The sequence below is a fragment of the Pinus tabuliformis genome, chromosome 2_1 (genome assembly GCF_031772625.1).
Source record: "Pinus tabuliformis cultivar Carrire ecotype Pingquan chromosome 2_1, CPIR1, whole genome shotgun sequence".
Lineage (NCBI taxonomy): Eukaryota > Viridiplantae > Streptophyta > Pinopsida > Pinales > Pinaceae > Pinus > Pinus tabuliformis.
Window position 1 is genome coordinate 996,082,760 of NC_142299.1, and position 18,540 is coordinate 996,101,299.

The window sequence follows — 18,540 nt, forward strand, 5'->3', positions numbered from 1 at the left end:
ATTAACTCAGGATGAATTAATTAATTATTTTTCAAACAACTGCTAAGATCAAATTCGAATTTTAATTCTCAATATTAGTTCAGGGACTAACTAAAATTGGAATGTATCCCGAAATGATATTTATAGCACTGCTAATTTTAGCACTTCTATATTTAGAATTTCTTGTTGCTATTTTCAACGGATCTGAAGTTTGTAAATCTCCGTACATGTTGCACACCAGAAGAGCGACAACCTTTTGTCTGCCTGTTCAAATAGTACTATGATGTGTTCGCATGGATGTATGACGATTTGAAAACATATGACACACGGATAATCTTGCACGTCATTCCTATAAAAAAAGGGGCCAAGCCTTTTAAGAAGAAGCTAAGGAAGGTACATCCATCACTTGAGCCTCTCATACAGAAATAATTGACTAAGTTGTTGGATGCTTAGATCATTTACAAGGTTTGTCATTCCATGTGGGTTTCAAACTTAGTCCCTGTTAGAAAGAAGTCTGGGGAGATCTGCCTGAGCGTTGATTTCCACAATTTGAACCGTGTCTCAGACAAAGATAACTACCCAGTGCCGTCTATGGAGCACATATTACAGACAATATATGGAGCAGAGATGTTCTGTTTGCTAGATGGTTTCTCAAGATACAATCAAGTTCTGGTAGCAGAGCCTGATAGACTGAAAACAACTTTCCGTACCAAGTGGGGTACGTTCGCTTACCGTAGAATGTTGTTTGGGTTGGTAAATGCAGGCTCTACATTTCAACGCGCAATGGACATCGTTTACTGTGGGCTCATCAGATAGAGCGTAGTGGTCTACCTTGACGACATGATAGTCTTCTCTAGACATTTGTCAGACCACCAATGTCATCTCAAGAAAATCTTTGAGCAATGTTGGAAGTACGTGATATCCTTGAATCCCAAGAAGAGCGTCTTCGCAGTGTCTAAGGGTAACCTCCTTCAGCACGTCATTGCCAAGAGTGGGATCAAGGCAGATCCGGATGGAGTCTAGACCATCATGAAAATTTCTCATCCCATGAACAAGAAAGATATGCAGTCCTTTTTAGGGAAGATCAACTTCCTTAGAAAGTTCATCTCTGATTATGCACAAATTTTCAAACCCATACAAGAGATGACCAAGAAGGACGCAGTGTACAGTTGGGGAAAGAAGGAAAAGGAATTGTTTGCTTGGATTAAGCAAGCTATAACAGAGGCACCTACACTGTACAACCCAAACTTCAACAAATATTTCTTGCTCTACATGTTTGCTTTTGATACTTCACTCGCTGTTGTGCTCACTCAGAAAGACAAGTTGAACAATGAACGACCCATCTCTTTCATGAGCGCGAGCTTGCAAGGACCTGAATTGAACTATCCCACTGTGGACAAACAAGCATATGTTGTATACAAGGTGGTTAAACATTTCAGACCCTACCTCTTGAAAAATCATTGCATTGTCTTTGTGCCACACCCAACAGTCAGATCATTGCTTGTTCAACAAGAGTTGGGTGAGAGGCGAGCGAACTGGATGACTGGACTGCAAGAGTATGATCTTGAAATCAAGCGATTTCACACCATAAAGGGTCACAGTGTTTGCAGATTAGCAACTGAAGTAGTACATGCACAAGTGGCAGAAGTAGAGCTTTTTGACTGGGAGCAAGAGATTGAAATGTATAATGTTGAGCGACCCCCCCCCCCCCCCCCCACTTCGAACAGAAACTCTTGATACACAGACGTGCACCAATACCTTGAGCATGGCACCATGCCCTCTCACTTCTCTATGTAGCAGAAGAGGGAACTCCAAATGAAAGCTTTATCTTACCAATTGGTGCATGGAGTGCTTCACAGAAAACATCACAACGATGTTTTGCTCAGGTGCTTGGAGACACATGATTTGGAAAGGATGTTACGTGATCTCCATGACAGACCAACTGAGGGTCACTTCGTTGAAAACAAAACAACACACAAGGTCATACAGGCTGGTTTCTACTGGCCTACGTTATTCAAAGATGCAAAGGCCTATACCCTCAAGTGTCCAGTCTATAAGAGATGTGCCAACAAAAAGCAAAGGTCAGCAGCCCCGTTGCAGCCTATTGCAGTGGACAAACCATTCCAACAGTGGGGCTTGGACATCATTGGGGAAATTTTCCCACATTCATCAAAGTAGCACCACTATATCTTAACTGCTACAGATTACTTCACGAGGTGGACAAAAGTAGTTCTGCGAAAAAAAGTGAATGACCAGGAAGTCATCAACTTCTTAAGACAAAACATCATCTCAAAGTTTGACATTCTTGTATCACTTGTTTTTGAAAATGCGATGTACTTCTCTTCATTAAAACTTTATGACTTTGCATTGCAAAATGGCACTGTGTTAAAGCATTCAGCTAACTACTACCCATAGGAAAATGGTCTTACCGAGTTTACTAACAAAAATATTATCCACATCATAAAAAAGACCATTTACTCTAAACAACGAAATTGACATTCCGCTCTGGTGAATACTCTATGGGCTAACTGTGTCACACCCAAACCCTCTCTGAATACATCCCCCTATTTCCTGGTATGCGGAAAAGAATCCATCCTCTCGCCAAGTATCTACTTGTCTACTCTCCAAGAATCCCAAGGCAAGCTGTGTCTATTGGTTTAGCATAGGATGGACACATTACACAAGTTGTAGGAAGAAAGGGTGAAAGCAAAAGAAAAGTTCACACTTCACTAGAACTGTATCAAGATATGGTTCGACAAGAAGTCTGCAAGGAAGACTAGCTTCACTGTGGGAAATTGCCTTGAAGTGGGATAAACCCCATGAAGACAAAGGCAAACATACGAAGTTTCAGTCCCTGTGGATTGGCCCATTTACTATTCACGAGAAGCTTGGCCAACACACATATCATTTATAATCACTTGACGAGAAGATTGACACTCTCCCTATCAATGGCCAAGACTTAAAATGTTATTTTCAATGATCTAGGGCCATGCCCCGCACTGTGTACATACTTATTTCATTATTGTTATGTTATTTTATTTGCTTTATTGTTTTGTTCTTTGCTTTGTTGATTTTATCTCATTTGTTGTTCAGTTGTTTGTTTTGTAAATAAGTGTTGTCCCACACTACATTCTGGCTTCTGAATGTGCATGTGGCTGAAATTCAAAGAGTCTTGTGACACTGCAGCGCTTAGCCAATCTTGTGTCCGTCTTCTTTGTGCTTGGTTGTAACTTTTGGCCAATGAAACCTTAACAAAAAATACGATATGTCTGTAAGGAAAGTTTTGGTCAAGTCGTAAACCCATGTCTAGTTTGGGAAACCTCATGCCTATACTCAGCTTTCTGTTATGTATGTTCAAGCTTATCCAACTAGTAGAAACATAGAAGGAGAAAATCTAAACGAGCAAACCTGAATCAGAGGTCTTACATCATTCTCCGAAGGAACAACCTCTTCTTCTCTCAATAAGTCGGGATCCCTCTTCCGCCCCAAAAATAAACAAGTGCCTATGCATAGTCCTATTTCAAAAAAATATCAAAGGTGAAAGAAAAGAAAGGCTGCCTGCACAGAGAGGTGAAGAAAGCAACTCTATCGGGGTACTATCCAAGCTCGCTGGTAGTGGAGCAATGTTTGTGTTCCTAAGTGACTCTGCTGGGGTACTGTCCAGGCTTGCTGGTAGTGGAGAAACACCAAAGATGAAAACTTATACTCTGAAAATCTTAAGCTTGTGAGCCAAATTATCCTTCCCGCTTTAAAACACTATGATCTAGCTGAATTTTTGTTTTGTGTTCAACTGTGTCATGACAAGGTGAACCGTTTCTATCTGCGGGGCAAGTGGGGAAGCCGAAGTGATCTGCACAATGAATCAATAATTCTCGAAAGGCCAAGGCCCTGCGCTGAAATTAAACCAAAAGAAAGAATATAATATTCAACCAGTGTGTCACCAAGTGTTGTAGCGGCTACAACACCCTCCAAAATTTTGTCTTGTATCTAAATTTTGGAGCCTTGGTTTTTCCTTTGATGGTTGCAAACACTTGAGCTCACCCCATGAGCTCTTGTGAAGTATTTCCACCTTTTTTGCTTGTTCGACCAATAGTCGTCTTTCAGCATGTTGATTGCTTTGCCATGCTTGTGATATAATTTTGGTTAGTTTGAAGGATTGTCTTTGTGTGTTTGGGTTGTCTTTGCTATGTAAACATTTATCATACTCACACATAAAGTTGTAAACAATTTCGCACAAGTATCGTCACGGTTGTTCGAAGGTCTATCACAAGTGTCACACTTGTCGCTCTCAACTCCAAAACAGTCTCACTGAGGGCATGTTTTGTCTTATCGTCATGGTAGTCTATGTTGTCTCATCATCATGTATGCTGAGTATATGTCCACAATGTCAATTTGCACAAGTTTTCTTACTTTAGACACTTAATCATTTTCCTAAAAATCTTCCCGACTAGACAACCCTCTTCCACCGGACCTTGACTGAGCTGCACTGCCCAGTCTTAGTGCTCAGTGACCCTTCTCTGCTGCCCAGAACTGTGCTATGCTTGAAGTTGTCCTCCAGGTCAGCTGCATTGCGTAATCTCGGAGGTGAGCAGCCTATTTTCCTCCCATAATTGCATAGAAATCACCTCCCTATCCAATTAAACTGTGCATTTCTTAAGCACAGTCATCAACCCTCCTCCTTGCCCGCCAGAAGCTTACACTACTATGAGACCTAGGTCTGCAATGCTCCCTAAAATTGTGCAGACATGCCCATCTGGTCATCTTCTTCCTTGCTATGCACTGTTCCCCAAAATTGCGCAGAGCTTCCCAGATGACCCTTACTGTCTTGCTCTGCCCTGCCTCTAGAAATTGCACAGACATGTCTGGAAGTTCCCCTGCTGACTGTCCTACACTATTCCTAGAGATTGTGCAGTCATCTCTAGCAAGTGCCTCCGTAACCCTTCTTTGTCTTCCCTCTAGAAATTGCACAGAACTGAAAATCAGTCCCTCTGCAACCCGCTCTGTCTTCCCTCGGAAAATTGCACAGAGGATGCCTCCCTCAAGGTCCCACCTTACAGCTGACACTGGTGACTCTCACTATGCAATCTTTCCTCCTAGTGACCACTACGCAGTTTTTCATAGCAGTACAGGTTGTCCTCTTGGAATGCCTCATTCTAGCCTGAGTTGCACTCTGCACTGTCTCAATGAGTTTTCCTCCCTCCCTGTCACACGGAACATGAGAACAATGCATCATGCTAGAATAGGAGGTTTTGGATTTGATGTCATCTCGTCATGAGTGAATTGTAGGAACATGTACACTAGTATATCTTAGCGAGATGATGAACGTGATGAAAAAGGAATGCACATGCTAGAAGACTTGCTTGCAGCTGGACAGACGTACCAAGCATATCAAGCAACAAGTGAAAGGAACACATATATTGAACCATCAAGCAAAACCAAGACCATCAGAGACCCCACAACACTATGCCAAGCAAAGGAGAAGGCAAAGCACACCACGAGTACATCCATCACTCAACAACGCAATAACTTCAACAGTTTCATTTCAAGTTGTGTCATGAGTTGTCTTGGCCACATCACCACTATGGGCCATATCCATTGTAACTGAATGTAATGTAAAGTGAATTCCAATGGACACACACAAGAAGTTGAAGATTCAGGTCAGGTGAAAATTCATGGGATGTTGAACAGTCACGAGGGTAGTCCAAGAGAAGGGTCAAGCATCACCCTTGGCTATATATACCCCTCCCATTGTATGGGCAAGAAATTTTCACCTTGGCTCCTCCCACATAGCCTTGAGAGTCTGTAGCGTGTTCATTGAGGAGCAAGGAGTGGCTCCAATGTCCCACTACTGGGACTAGTGACGTATGGTGTACGTATGTGTCTTAGGACTTGGGACTTTTTCTTAATTCAAAAACCTATTTCAGGCTAGCACGTTTTCACACATGTTTTGTAGATGTTTGTAAGACTACTATTTAAACATTTGTAATGCATGTGTTTCTTAACTTGTACTAAGATAGTTGAACTACTTTGGTTATTTTATTACTTACATTGTTGAATATGTGTTGTATTGTTTATCACTGTTGTATCGTTTGTGTGAATACTCCACAGAACATTAGGCAAACTATTCTTGTTTTCTCGGTTATAATGATCGTCACCCCCATGTGGACTACTTCGCTAGATGGTTGTGTGTTTTCCCTTGCACTTTGGTTTTAATGATCGTCTCATCAGCTGTGTACTACTCCATTTTTTTCTCGTGTCTCTCTCCCTAGGTAGTACTACTACCTCTCATTTAGAGGCTCACTTTTACCCTCTCCCTTACAATAAGATAACCTAGAAACAAAGTTACATTATGCACTCACCAGACATACTCACCTCCCTTTTTGAATACAAGCATAACACTCTCATGTGCTAAACAACAAGAGCTAAGGCAAATCTCTAAGATAATGATAATTGAGCCATCGTATCGGATGGGACTCCTACACCAAACAGTGTGAGGTCTAGTTGGGACTTCATACAGGGGAGATCCCCTGAATGTTGGCGGGTCCAACACTGTCAACACCTTACTATTTAAACTCCATGAATTATTCCTTAAGGTTTTTCGTATAAGTTCCTAGCTACATCAACCATTTCACACATAACACCATATCCATTCCTTCAAGTAATAATGGATAGAGTTCTGTTTGTAGTCCCATCTGTTGTATTTGAATTGAAACCTTATAACATTTTCCTACTTTCTTGAAAATTTTCCCAACTGTAACGGTGAGGTACACAAAATGATTAAGTTGTTTAGCAATAGCAATGTCTATACAATTATGCGTATTGTGACATTTCTATCTTTTATGACTCCTTTATGCTTTAGGGTCTTAGGTTGTAATTTTCTTGTTATAGATGCCCAAGAAATTGTATGTTTGATTTCTTTTTTTCTTAGAAATTGTATTCTTTGCTTCCAAAAGTGTGGTGGAATGTATTTTGCAATCGTTGGTTGTATTTGGTCCTTTGGATTAATTATCTTTCTTTGGATTTCATTTTCTTTAGTTGCATTTTACTGGCCACATGAGATTGAGGCTAGCGATGCCTTTTTGCAACGTTTCATCATAGTATAATGTGGTTGTGTATTATATTGATTTCATCATCAATTTTTTTTTTTTTGCACTTACAACAATTGTTTCACTTATTTTCCCTTCTCTCTGATTCACTACTAGATTTGTCTAAGTCCTTCTTGACTTCATAAGTATATAATTCCTTGACAACCATTGACAACCATTTGTATCCATAATATCTACATTTATTTATCCCTTTCTTCTCTACATCCTACTGCCAATTTTCATCTTCCCTGGTGAATGATGGCCTAATGAACTTTTCTTCAATAATTTTGTCCTTTCACTTGGCCTTATCCACAATTAAGATATTGTGTAACTATAAATCATCTTTAATGTATGGCTTTATCACAAACACATATATTTTGATTTGTTGATCATTTGATAACTCCAATACTCATGTTGTTAAGGCTTCCCATTCATAAGCGCACTCTCTTCACATCACCCTTTTGTAGTAATTTGGTGATTTTTGCAAAAAATATATATTTTCAGTCACATCTTGAAATCTTTTAAAGAAGCCATTTTTTAATGTGTTCCAACTATAAAAGCACACCTTGGTGGTAAATATCCACCACATATGATCCATATTTATGCGAGAATGAAATGAAATACATATTTAAATAGAAACACAAAGCAACAATGAAAACTGAACTTCAATTGATTAATACAAACACTAAAATTTATTTATATGCAGAAAAGAAATAAACTAGCTTAGACAATGATTGTTTATCTCTGAGAAGAGATGTGACAACTACATGCCTCTAAACTTCCTTACAATGAGGCTCAGGGGACTTTTTATCATAAATAAGAAGTTTGAAAGCCTGACCCTAAGAGATGAAGCGCCAAAAATTTTGGGCCCTTTGTGGAGTAAGTTGGACCGCCAACTTCCCGAGGTCATAACTTTGGCATACAATCTTCGTTTGGCTATCATAATACTTCATTTAAAAGATTTCCACTAGGTGGAAAATAATTACTCTATGAAATAGATTTTGGCACTTTTTTTTCTCTGTTTTCCTAGAAAATGTTTTTTTGGACCTCAAAACAGCTCAAGAAGTTTAGGACTCGAAAAAATATAAAAAATAGAAAAGTGTGCTACAATTAAGGAAACTGAAAGAAATAGTGTTGCGGGTCCAAGTGAAATAGGTGGGTGGCCACCAATATCCACTTAGATTAGTCCTCCACCCTTAGGAAACAATCGTCCCAACTACGTTGAGTGCCTCCATGAGATGGGGAAACTTCTATTGAACTTGGTCCCTAGTGAGCCACTTGCCCTGTTGCAAGCGTTGTCCAACTTTGAAAACTCGATATAGTTGGATCCTCTATTTGTGAGTGTTATTGAGTTGTGTGTCCATGATTCGATCAATTGTGTTTTGTTAAATGCAGTCTGAGTGAGCTCTGTTGATGTCAGTTACTCAACAATGTTTGATGTGTCCAATAATGGTGGAAAATATGTCCAAAGGCGATCCACATTGAATACGAGGGTGCAAGCCAAGGAATGGGAGGATATTGAGCTCAAAAGTGTTGTATCCGATAACCTTGGTGATGGTGTAAGGCCCGTATCGGAGTAGTTGAAGCTTTTGATGGGCTCCAACAAGGCGTTCTTTTTGCTAATTTTTCACCCACCTGAAACTTATGTGGCACTTGATGTTGATCATGCCATTTTTTGTACGTGGAATTGAATTTATCCAAGATGTCATGAACCTGCTAGCGGATGTGCTGAATGTGCTCAATAAACTTGGTGGCTTTATCAACATTGAAATGAACATGAGCAGATTCTTCCTATGTAGTTGCAAAAGGCAGTGCAACATCAAGGGTACATAATGGTTGAAATCCCAGGCCCACTTGAAAGGGGTTGTGGCCAGTCGAGCTATGGAGAGCTTTGTTATAGTTATGTTGCACATAGGGAAGACTCTCATCCCATGTTCACGGATGCTTAGAGTTGTACATGCGTAGTATGTGCATAATCATGTTGACGACCTCTATCAAACCATCAGTCTGGGGGTGGAATGTAGTCGACTTGGTGAGCTTGGTGTCCAACAATAACTAGAGGCTCGACCAAAATGTGCTTATGAACTTGCTATCCTAATCTAACATAATGGTCTATAGGACCTCGAAATGTACCCATACTCATTCAAAGAAGAGTTTGATAGTGGGTTCTGTTGTGATACTCTTCTTGTAAGCAACCAATATGGCCATCTTAGAAAATATGTCAACGATGACAAATATGCAGTTGTTACCATGCTTGGTAGAAGGAAGGCCATGCATATAGTCCATGGAGATGGATTCCTAGGGTTGGCTAGGAGTAGGCAAAGGAGTATATAGACCTCTCTTCTTAATAATTGGCTTGGTTATGGAACATGTAGTGCAAGATTTGATATCTTCTCCAACATTCCGTCGAGGATTTGACCAATAAAAATACTTCTGCAGAACTGCCACTATCATTTCCACTCCAAAGTGTCGTGCGACCTTACTGTAGTGTGCCTACCAAATCATCTTGGCATGCTCACTTGAAGGAACACAAAGGTTTCCTAGGTGGCATAACAATGTGTCCTGGAGGTGGAAGTCTGGAACTTTCTTTCCCTCCATCAACATTTGGTATGTGGTGGAAAATTCTGGATCATTTTTGTAAATTTGTGACCACCCAAAAGTCTTGTGCCCACAAGGGTTGAGGACAATGATCAGTGCCACAACTAGTGGCTAACTGAGGCAACCTAAAACATTATTGGTGCCACCCTTTTTGTACTTACTGTTTAGATGAAATTGTTGTAGGTATGTGGACCATTTCTGATGGCGGTTATTCTGCAACTTCCCTTGCGTCTGTATAAACTGAAGAGGTCGATGATCTGTGTTGATGATTGTTTCCTTTCCAAGATTGTAATGTTTCCACTACTGGGAACACTACATGATGGAATACATCACTTTATCATAGGTGGGATATTTATAAATTTTATCCCAAAGTGTCTCACTATGATAGGGCCATATGATGCCATTTCTGGGTCAAGACTGCAACAATAGTGTAATCAGAGACATCTATCTCAATTTCAAATGATTTTTTCATGTATGGTAATGTGAGTATTTATGTAGAGCAAAGGAAATGTTTTAGTTGAACGAAAGCCTTCTATTGGGACTTGGATCAAATAAAGTTTTGTTTTTCTTCGCCCTTAGTAACTTGACTCAGAGGCCAATTGATATGAGAGAATCCAAACATGAACCTTTGATAGAAATTGGCAAGGCCCAAAAAGTTGCGAAGATTTGTTAGAGTGGTTCGGGATAGCCAATCCCAAATGACTTAGATCTTTGTTGGATCCACCTGCATGCCTTATTCATCAATGATGTAACCCAAATATTAGACCTGGTTCATGCCAAAGGTCCATTTCTCTAAGTTGGCACATAGTTTGTGTTGACGCAGGGTTTGTAGGACCTGTTGAATGTGGTGCAAGTGATATTCCCAACTCTTGCTGAATATGAGGATGTCATTCAGATATACAACCATAAACGAGTTGGTGAAGGGCCTCAAGATGTCATCCATCAATCTCATCAAAGTTGTAGAGGCATTTGTCAACCTGAAAGCCTAACCAACCACTCAGAAAGGACCTCCTTAGATTTGAAGGAAGTCTTCCATACATCTGTGGATTCTATTAGATCCTTGTGATAGCCAAACTTCAAATCAATCTTCCTGAAGTACTTGGCCCCCTTGAGCTAGTCAAGAAGGTGTTGTACTGGCTACAACCACTCTCCAAAATTTTGCCCATGCTTCGATTTTGGAGCCTTCCTTCTAAATCACAGTAGGTCATCTTTCACTGATCTAGATATCCATGCTTCGACCGAGGCTTATCATTTTCATTTTAGCTTGTGTTTTCTAACTTAGTTGATTCACTGACCCAAAAGCTGATTTCCTTATTTGGTCCCATGAGAGTTTCGGGTTTGCCTCAGAAAACTATGCAATTCTTGAGGGCAACTGGCCTTGCTGTTGGGAATTGCATAGTCTTGATTGCCAGTGAGCCTTGAGCTCTGAAAATGCACAGTCATGGAGTGGTAGCCCAACACTGAGCCCAGAAATTGTGCAGACCTCACTGTGCTTAGAAAATGCGTAGTGCATGAGCCAGAGAGTTTCTCAGTCCTTCCTATAACTACACAATATTTCGGGGCAATGCATGGCAATTTTTCGGAAAAAGAAAAAAAAATCCCGAAAAAATAGGGATCTATTTTTAGTATCCCGAAGGAGGCACTTGCGTTATTTTTAGAAAATTCCTCCAAGTGTCATTTTTTCCTTGATTTTAGGCATGTACATCATAAACCCTAACTTGACAAAATCTATTTAATTGACACATCTAGAGCTCATTTTCATACTCGATCTTGGAGCTCTAGCATTCCCGAGGAAATCAAGGGAACCTTCGGTGCGATCATCGTCGCTTTTCCGAGTGAGTTTTTCTTTTGTCTTCTTTTGCCATTTTTTCTATCACTTTTTGTTGTTTGGCTTGTGTGAGTGTTGTTTCACGGGTTTCATTACACAATAGCTGGCGTTTTAACTTGTTTTAGCTTGTAGAGGTGTTGTTTCAAGTTATAGACTGTCTTTCCTAAGTTTCACATGAGTTTCCTTTTTTTGGCACCAACAGTCACCGTTATTGTGACTCTCCTCACATGCTTCGTTTTCCTTCCATTTAATAAATTTTTGCACTTGTTTCACATGAATGCATCAACACTTAGTCAAATATTCACTTAGTCTCACACTATCTTTCAGATCTACTTGTTTTCGACATTCCCCTTGGGCAGATATGGGTCCCCTTGCCTGAAATTCACACTGCACATCATGATCTGCGTAATCTAGAGACTCAAGCCTTTGGCTTGGCTTCTGGAATTGCGTAGAGCATAGCTTGGGTTGGTTCCAACTACGCACTACGTAGTTCTAGGAGCTAGCCTCCTAGCTTGGCCACTGAGATTGCATAATGTGTAGTCTCTACTAGGCCTTAGCTTAGACTGAAATGTGCATTGGGCAGTTCCAGTCATCAAGCTCCCAAACTGACTGTTGGGACTGTGCAGCACACAGTTCCCACGGTTAGTCAGTCACCCATGTCAGTAAAAACTGTGCAATCCTTCCCATCATGTGCCTCACTTGTTGCTTGAACTGACCTTGAAGTTGTCTTGGTTTTTAGTTGAAATTTTCCTTCAATGAGTATCCTCTCTATCCCACAGATACAACAATTGTTGAGCATCTCTCTAGCAGTCATAGTTAACATGGCATCCAAGAGATCTGCGTCAAAGGAAACCACCGAGATCAGTACTGGGAAAGTCGTTGAGAAGATATCAGTTGATTTACCAGTGTATGCATATACTCAACTATTTATTGATAAGGGAACAACACTGACATGGTAGCAGATCAAAGACACTTTTGCAGGGGACTTTAAGGCAGACTTAGAAGATTGACAGATTTATCTTAGCATCCAACAATCATGATTATACAAGATTTCATGTAGGTACCCTTCCTTCCCATGTGCGGACATCATTAACTGGATTGTCTCAGATACGGATGAACACACTATGACATTGAGCAGTGCCAATGGGAGGAAGCTTTCCACCTTCAGGGCAGAATAATTTCAGTGATGTATCACTTGCATGAACCGGTGAAGCACATGGACTCACTCTTCTATGGCACCCATAGCTATGTAAACACAAGAGACATTTCCAAGCATTAGGTGAAAGAGCCATTGAAGTTTAGACAAACACCCACCCATGTTTACAAGGCAAAGTCCCTCTGGAAGGCTTACCAGTTCTTGATCATCTTCTCTTGTAGAATATATGGTCAAGAGAGCATAGCGATCTTCCCTGAAGGGTGGGCAGACCAATTGGTGAATGATGCGAGGCCATTCAATTGGTCAGATTTGTTGGCTCAACAATTGAAGTTCCATGTAGCTAAGGCTCAGAATCTGCCCAAGAATGAGAAAGCAAAGTTTTACATGTTTGCATACTTACTGGATGCAATCTGTGCCAAACAACAGTTCCTTGGCATGAGCTGGACATGGAAACTACAAGAGACTACCATGAACATCTATTGCAAGTTATTTTCCAACTACAGCTATCAAGGAGTGATAGCAAGGCTAACTGACCACTTTATCATCCCGTTATACAAGCTTATATTTGAGAAAGATCCACCTTGCATGTACCAAGAAGAAATGAAGGCGATAGTAAACATTGCATATTGGTATGCCTCACCAGGTGGCACCTTCATCAAATTGTGTGATAGAGAGAAGCCTCAACGTGTCCTACCAGGGTATGCCACTAAAAAACTGATCATGCAAGAAGTTTCATACCATCTCGCTACACGGTTTTCAGTAGGATTGCATAGGAAGAAGAAAGTGCCATGTCCCACTCTTCCTTTGTGGATCAGATTATACGAGATTAAGAGCTTGAAAGATGAAAATGCCGAAGCTAAGGACATGGTGAAATTCGAGTTCAACACCAAGGACTTTGATCCGTATGATCCCCACGGTATTTGCAAGGACCACTATACAAGAGTTTGCTTTCAATGGATCCATGTGACATTTCATTGGCCAGAGGAGGATCCTTGGAGGTACTAGTACAATGACTCCAAACTCAATGAGTCGGTCAGTATGGGAAAAACTTGGGAGGCTGCTCTACAGAAAACAACAACTTCGGAAGCAACAACAACAACAACAGAAGGAAACAATCGAGTGCAAGAGAAGGGAAAGAGGAAGATTATTGATGGTCTAGAGGGAGAGAAAAGTTGAAAAATGATGGTAGATCCTATTATAGAAAAGACAAATTTTGCAGCGGAAGCAAAGAGGGAGAAACAAATGAAGAGCAGAGAAGAATAAGAGAGAAAAGAAGAGGTTGCATGAAGCAAAATTGAAATTGATGGAGATAGAGAAGAATCTGAAGGAAGAGAAAGAGTTGAGGAGGATAGAAGAGAAGCAGAAGCAGGAAGAAGAACAAAGGAAAGATGCAATGGTAGAGGAAACAACGCCGATACAGGTTGATGATCCGGAATAGCCAGCGGATGAGGAAGAGGGTGAACAGATGCAGGATCGAGAGCTTGCTTAGCAGATTGAGCAATTAATTGAAGTGACAGATGGAGTTGGAATAGGAGTCGCAGCGAGAAGACATTGACCTGATGCTGAAAGCACCACATGCCATCTCTCAGTTTCCACCACCTCTAGTAGTAGAGCCAACCCCGAGCGAGCAAGGGGTATTCGTTCTCCTTGATGATGATCTGGTCATGGATGTGTACAATCTATCATTTGATTAGTTCCAGAAGAGGATTATACAGGCGTAGAGGAAGAACTTTCCGAATGATCATGCATTACCTGCATTCATCAAGGAAAGGGTGATAGTGTCAGACACCAAGAAGCATCCAACTTCCATTGCCCAAGCTAGCTTGGCCTATGTAGGAGCAACAAGCTCAAATGTTCAGTATCTAATGACCTAGAATAAAAAACTGGAAAAAAACTTGTAGGTTGTTAGGAAAGAGGCAGAACAACTCCAGGCATCAACGCAGAATGCAGTTTCCGCATTGGGGGAGATGAAGACAACGATACTTGTTGAAGTATCAACACTTGGTAATACCATGTGAAAGCTCTATGACAAATTTGTCATCGTGCATAAAGTAGTTGTCCATTTGAATGACCTATAGTAGTGGAGAAAAGAGTTTGTTCAAACTCTCAATAACATACATGCTGCCATCACCCATGCATAAGAGTGGAAAATGTGGTATAAAGGGGGCCCGCTCAAATTAGTAAAGAAGATGAAGCCACATGTAGAGCTAGAGAAATTGAAGGTTCGAATGTTGATTCAAAACAACAAGCAACTCGCCTCATTCATCAGCAACACATAGGCCTCATATGTACGTTTGTACAATAGCTTGGATGTCCTAGTGAGAAAACACCAAATCCCATCAATTGGTTTCCTTGCCGATTCTAAACCCAAGAACCAAGTCACGCTGGAGATCGATGAGTACTTAGAGAAGCTAAGACGAGAAGCCATCATGGAAGACTTGGAGATGAACGCACACAACATGCAGAAGTACATTGGTGGTCCTGTCAAGGTCAAGACAATGTTGCTCATGCTTAAGAACAAGTTGGATACAGGTTCCAAGACCATATACCTGGATGCCATGGAGGCTAGAGTTCGCTTCAAGAAAGACACTATCAAGCAGTTTGGGGACACCATGACACAATACCATGCTTGGCACCGATATGTGACTGAGAAGTAGCAAATGGAGGTTGTTGACCCGAACTTCCCCCAAACTCTAGAATCATAGTGTTGTGTCTTGTTAAGTTGTCTATACCCTATTTTATATTATATGGGTACATGTGGAAAATGTAATATTATTTGTAATTATGTTATAAGTGAAATTTGAAGTGTCATTATTGAAATATGAGAAGTCATCATGTAATGTAATGTGTCATTTGGTGAAGAAGTTCAAGAGTCATGAGGGAAGCCAAAGAGTCACAAAGGGTAATGTCAAGGGTCACCCCACCCTTTGTTATAAATACAGCCTCATAACTCATAGAACAAGCTTTTGGGAGCCAAGATTTTGGCTAGGCTTAGGCTTAGAGGAGGTTTGGGAGTATTGTGAAGAGCCTTGGCTTCTCCATAGCCTAAATCGAGTAATTTTTTTTGGAGGAGTAGGTGTTCTTGACTATAATGTTCCACTATCAGGGCTAGTGGTCGTCAAGGGGTATGTATGGTGAAACTTTCACTTATAATAATAAAATCAGAGCCAACACACTTTTATTCATATGTTGTTAATATAGTAGGACTACTATTGTTGTATTGGCAATGTATGTTATTTAATCTACACATATGCTTATGAACTACCTTTTATACATTTGTACGAATCCTGTTGAATGTGTGTTGCTGGATTAACTCATCACTTTAACTTATGGAATATTCTACATTTTAGCTTGTGATGTCATTTCGCTCGTGTGTTCCTTTCAAGTTGCATAGTATTATAGGATTCCAAGGGCACCCTTCATTTTCCCCTCCGTGTGTTAGAACCTTCATGCATCGCATTTGACTCTCCACAAGGTCACACACTTGATCTCACCCAAATTTATCATACTTTCCTCTGTGCGCTATCACGGTCAAGGCATTACACTACCACCCACTACTTGGAATCATACTCCAAATGATGTGAAGTCTAGTTGGGACTTCATATCAGGGAGATCCAATGAATGTTGGCGGTTCCAGCACCGTCAACATTTGTGGCACTAGAAGGAGGGCCATATGACAAGTTAAGCCCTTGAAGTCTATTTGGAATTTCTGCACATATTTCATGACTTATTCCCAAATCAAAACCTCGACATGTTTTTCTAACTATACATTTTGAAGTGTCGGCGAGAATTTTGAATGACTTGTCTAGAATTGAGTTCAATGGCGAGGGTGGAATAACCTTTCTCAACCACGCAATTTCCATTGTTGGTTTATGTGACAAAAATGATGTCCCGTCTGACGATATTTCCTATGGGTTGTTTTCTCTCACGTTCGAAGGGCACACAAAGCAATGGTTTCACACATTTCCCACAACCTCTATACATTCTTCCCAACAATTTTTAAGTGAATCATGTCATGCTTTCGTTCTTTATGATCGTAAAGCCCTTAATAGAAACATTTTAAAATTGCGAAAATCATTGGACGAATCTCTTCAAGATTTTCATGATCTTTTCCTTCACTACTGTTTTGAATTTCCTGAAGATGAAGTTGACTGGGCATTCTTGGATGAAATATTTCGATATCTTGTTCACATTTCTCAGAATCCATATGAGTTAGAATCTTTTGAACCTCTCCCAAAATACCTCGGTGTTAGAGCTTCTAAATATCATACAGACAAGGTTGATGTCCCAAGTGACCGTCCACCCACTTCCCATCAAACAGATCCAGCTCTGTAGGTCAAGGTGGGAGAAGTTGGGAATCCACTTATTGATTTATCAACATCTCCTCCTACCCCAGCCGCTCAAAATTTTTGTGCAGATTTGGACTGTAACTCTAATGGGTGTGTTGAAGGGCTATCTCCTCATCCTCCGCCCTTCGGCCCCTTTGATCCTCCATATTTTTTTGGTTGTGTTCATCTGTCTCAGATATCACATGTGATGTTCACGAGGGTCAAAATTTGGACAGAGTTGGTGTTGAACAACCAACTGGCGATATCATTTTTTATGAGTATGTGTGGGAATATGAACAAGAATCTGCGGTGAAGGATGACCTCCTTCTACCCACATGTCATGTACTTTATCCTGACATCTTCCACAATTCTGTCATTTTTGGTCCATCTTGTGAAAATTCATTTACAGATGTTTCTACTTTCAATCAATTGCAAAACACGTCGAATACCAGTTTTTCATTTGAATGCAGAGAGGACAAATCTCTCTTCCTGAATCTGCCCAATCTCTCATCTTACCTTTCTGGAAACATAGAGGGTGAAATTTCTCGTTTTTCATTACCCCCTCCATATGATTCGTTAGCTCATGAGGATGCCCCTGTTTGTCATCTTGAACTTTCTGATCGTGGATTTTGTGATCTTTTTATTCATTCATCCCATCACAATTTTGATTTTCCCACTGCTGATCTTTCTAAGCCACCCGTCTTTGATGATCCATCTTCTGATGAATTGGAAACTCCTCAAGTCATTGAGGTACTTCAGCCTGAGCTGATGGTTATGTCAGGTTCTTGTAGCCTTGAGGTTAGTTCCACTTATGATCATAATTCTGTTGAATCTTTCTAGGCTCCTCGTCACTTTGTCATTCACATTGAAAAACAATATATAATACCATTTTCACATCCTCCACTGGAATCACATGATCCTATTGCTCAAGCATTGGAGGAGTCGTACGTAGCAAGCACTGTTGCAAAACAAAACTTTTCACCTTTCTTTATATTTGCTTGTTTTTCAAGTTCAAAAGTGTATACATGCTTGTCTTCCACTCACAATGTGATAGGACACCATGGTACATCCACAGAATTCCTTTCATGTACTTTCCATTTTTACTTTTCTGTGGATGCATTCAAGTTTCGAACATTTTGGTTTGCATTATTTTATCTTTCTTTTTTGTTGGTTTGCCTACATATCTTTCTTGTCGTTCATGCTCTCGCCTTCATGGGCCGACCTTGTAGGTTTGTCCTCCTAATCTTAACTGTCATGGAATTTTCTTCCTATGTACATGATCATGCCTTCAGTCTGAAAGTTCAAAATAAAATTTCCTTGTGATTTCAAGCACAGAGAAATTATAGTTATATAAAAAGTTGAAAAAAATATACAATAAAAAAAATTTGCAATAGAAATCCATATTCTTGTAAAGTGATGCATGAAAGCCTCCAATAAAAATTATGGCATAGAAAACCTAGGCACTAAAATTATTGAAAATGAAGTTAGAAGAAAAATGGCAAAGTAAAATGTGATAAATAGTTAGACACAACTCGTATGCTCATAAGATGTGGCCATGGTAAATGC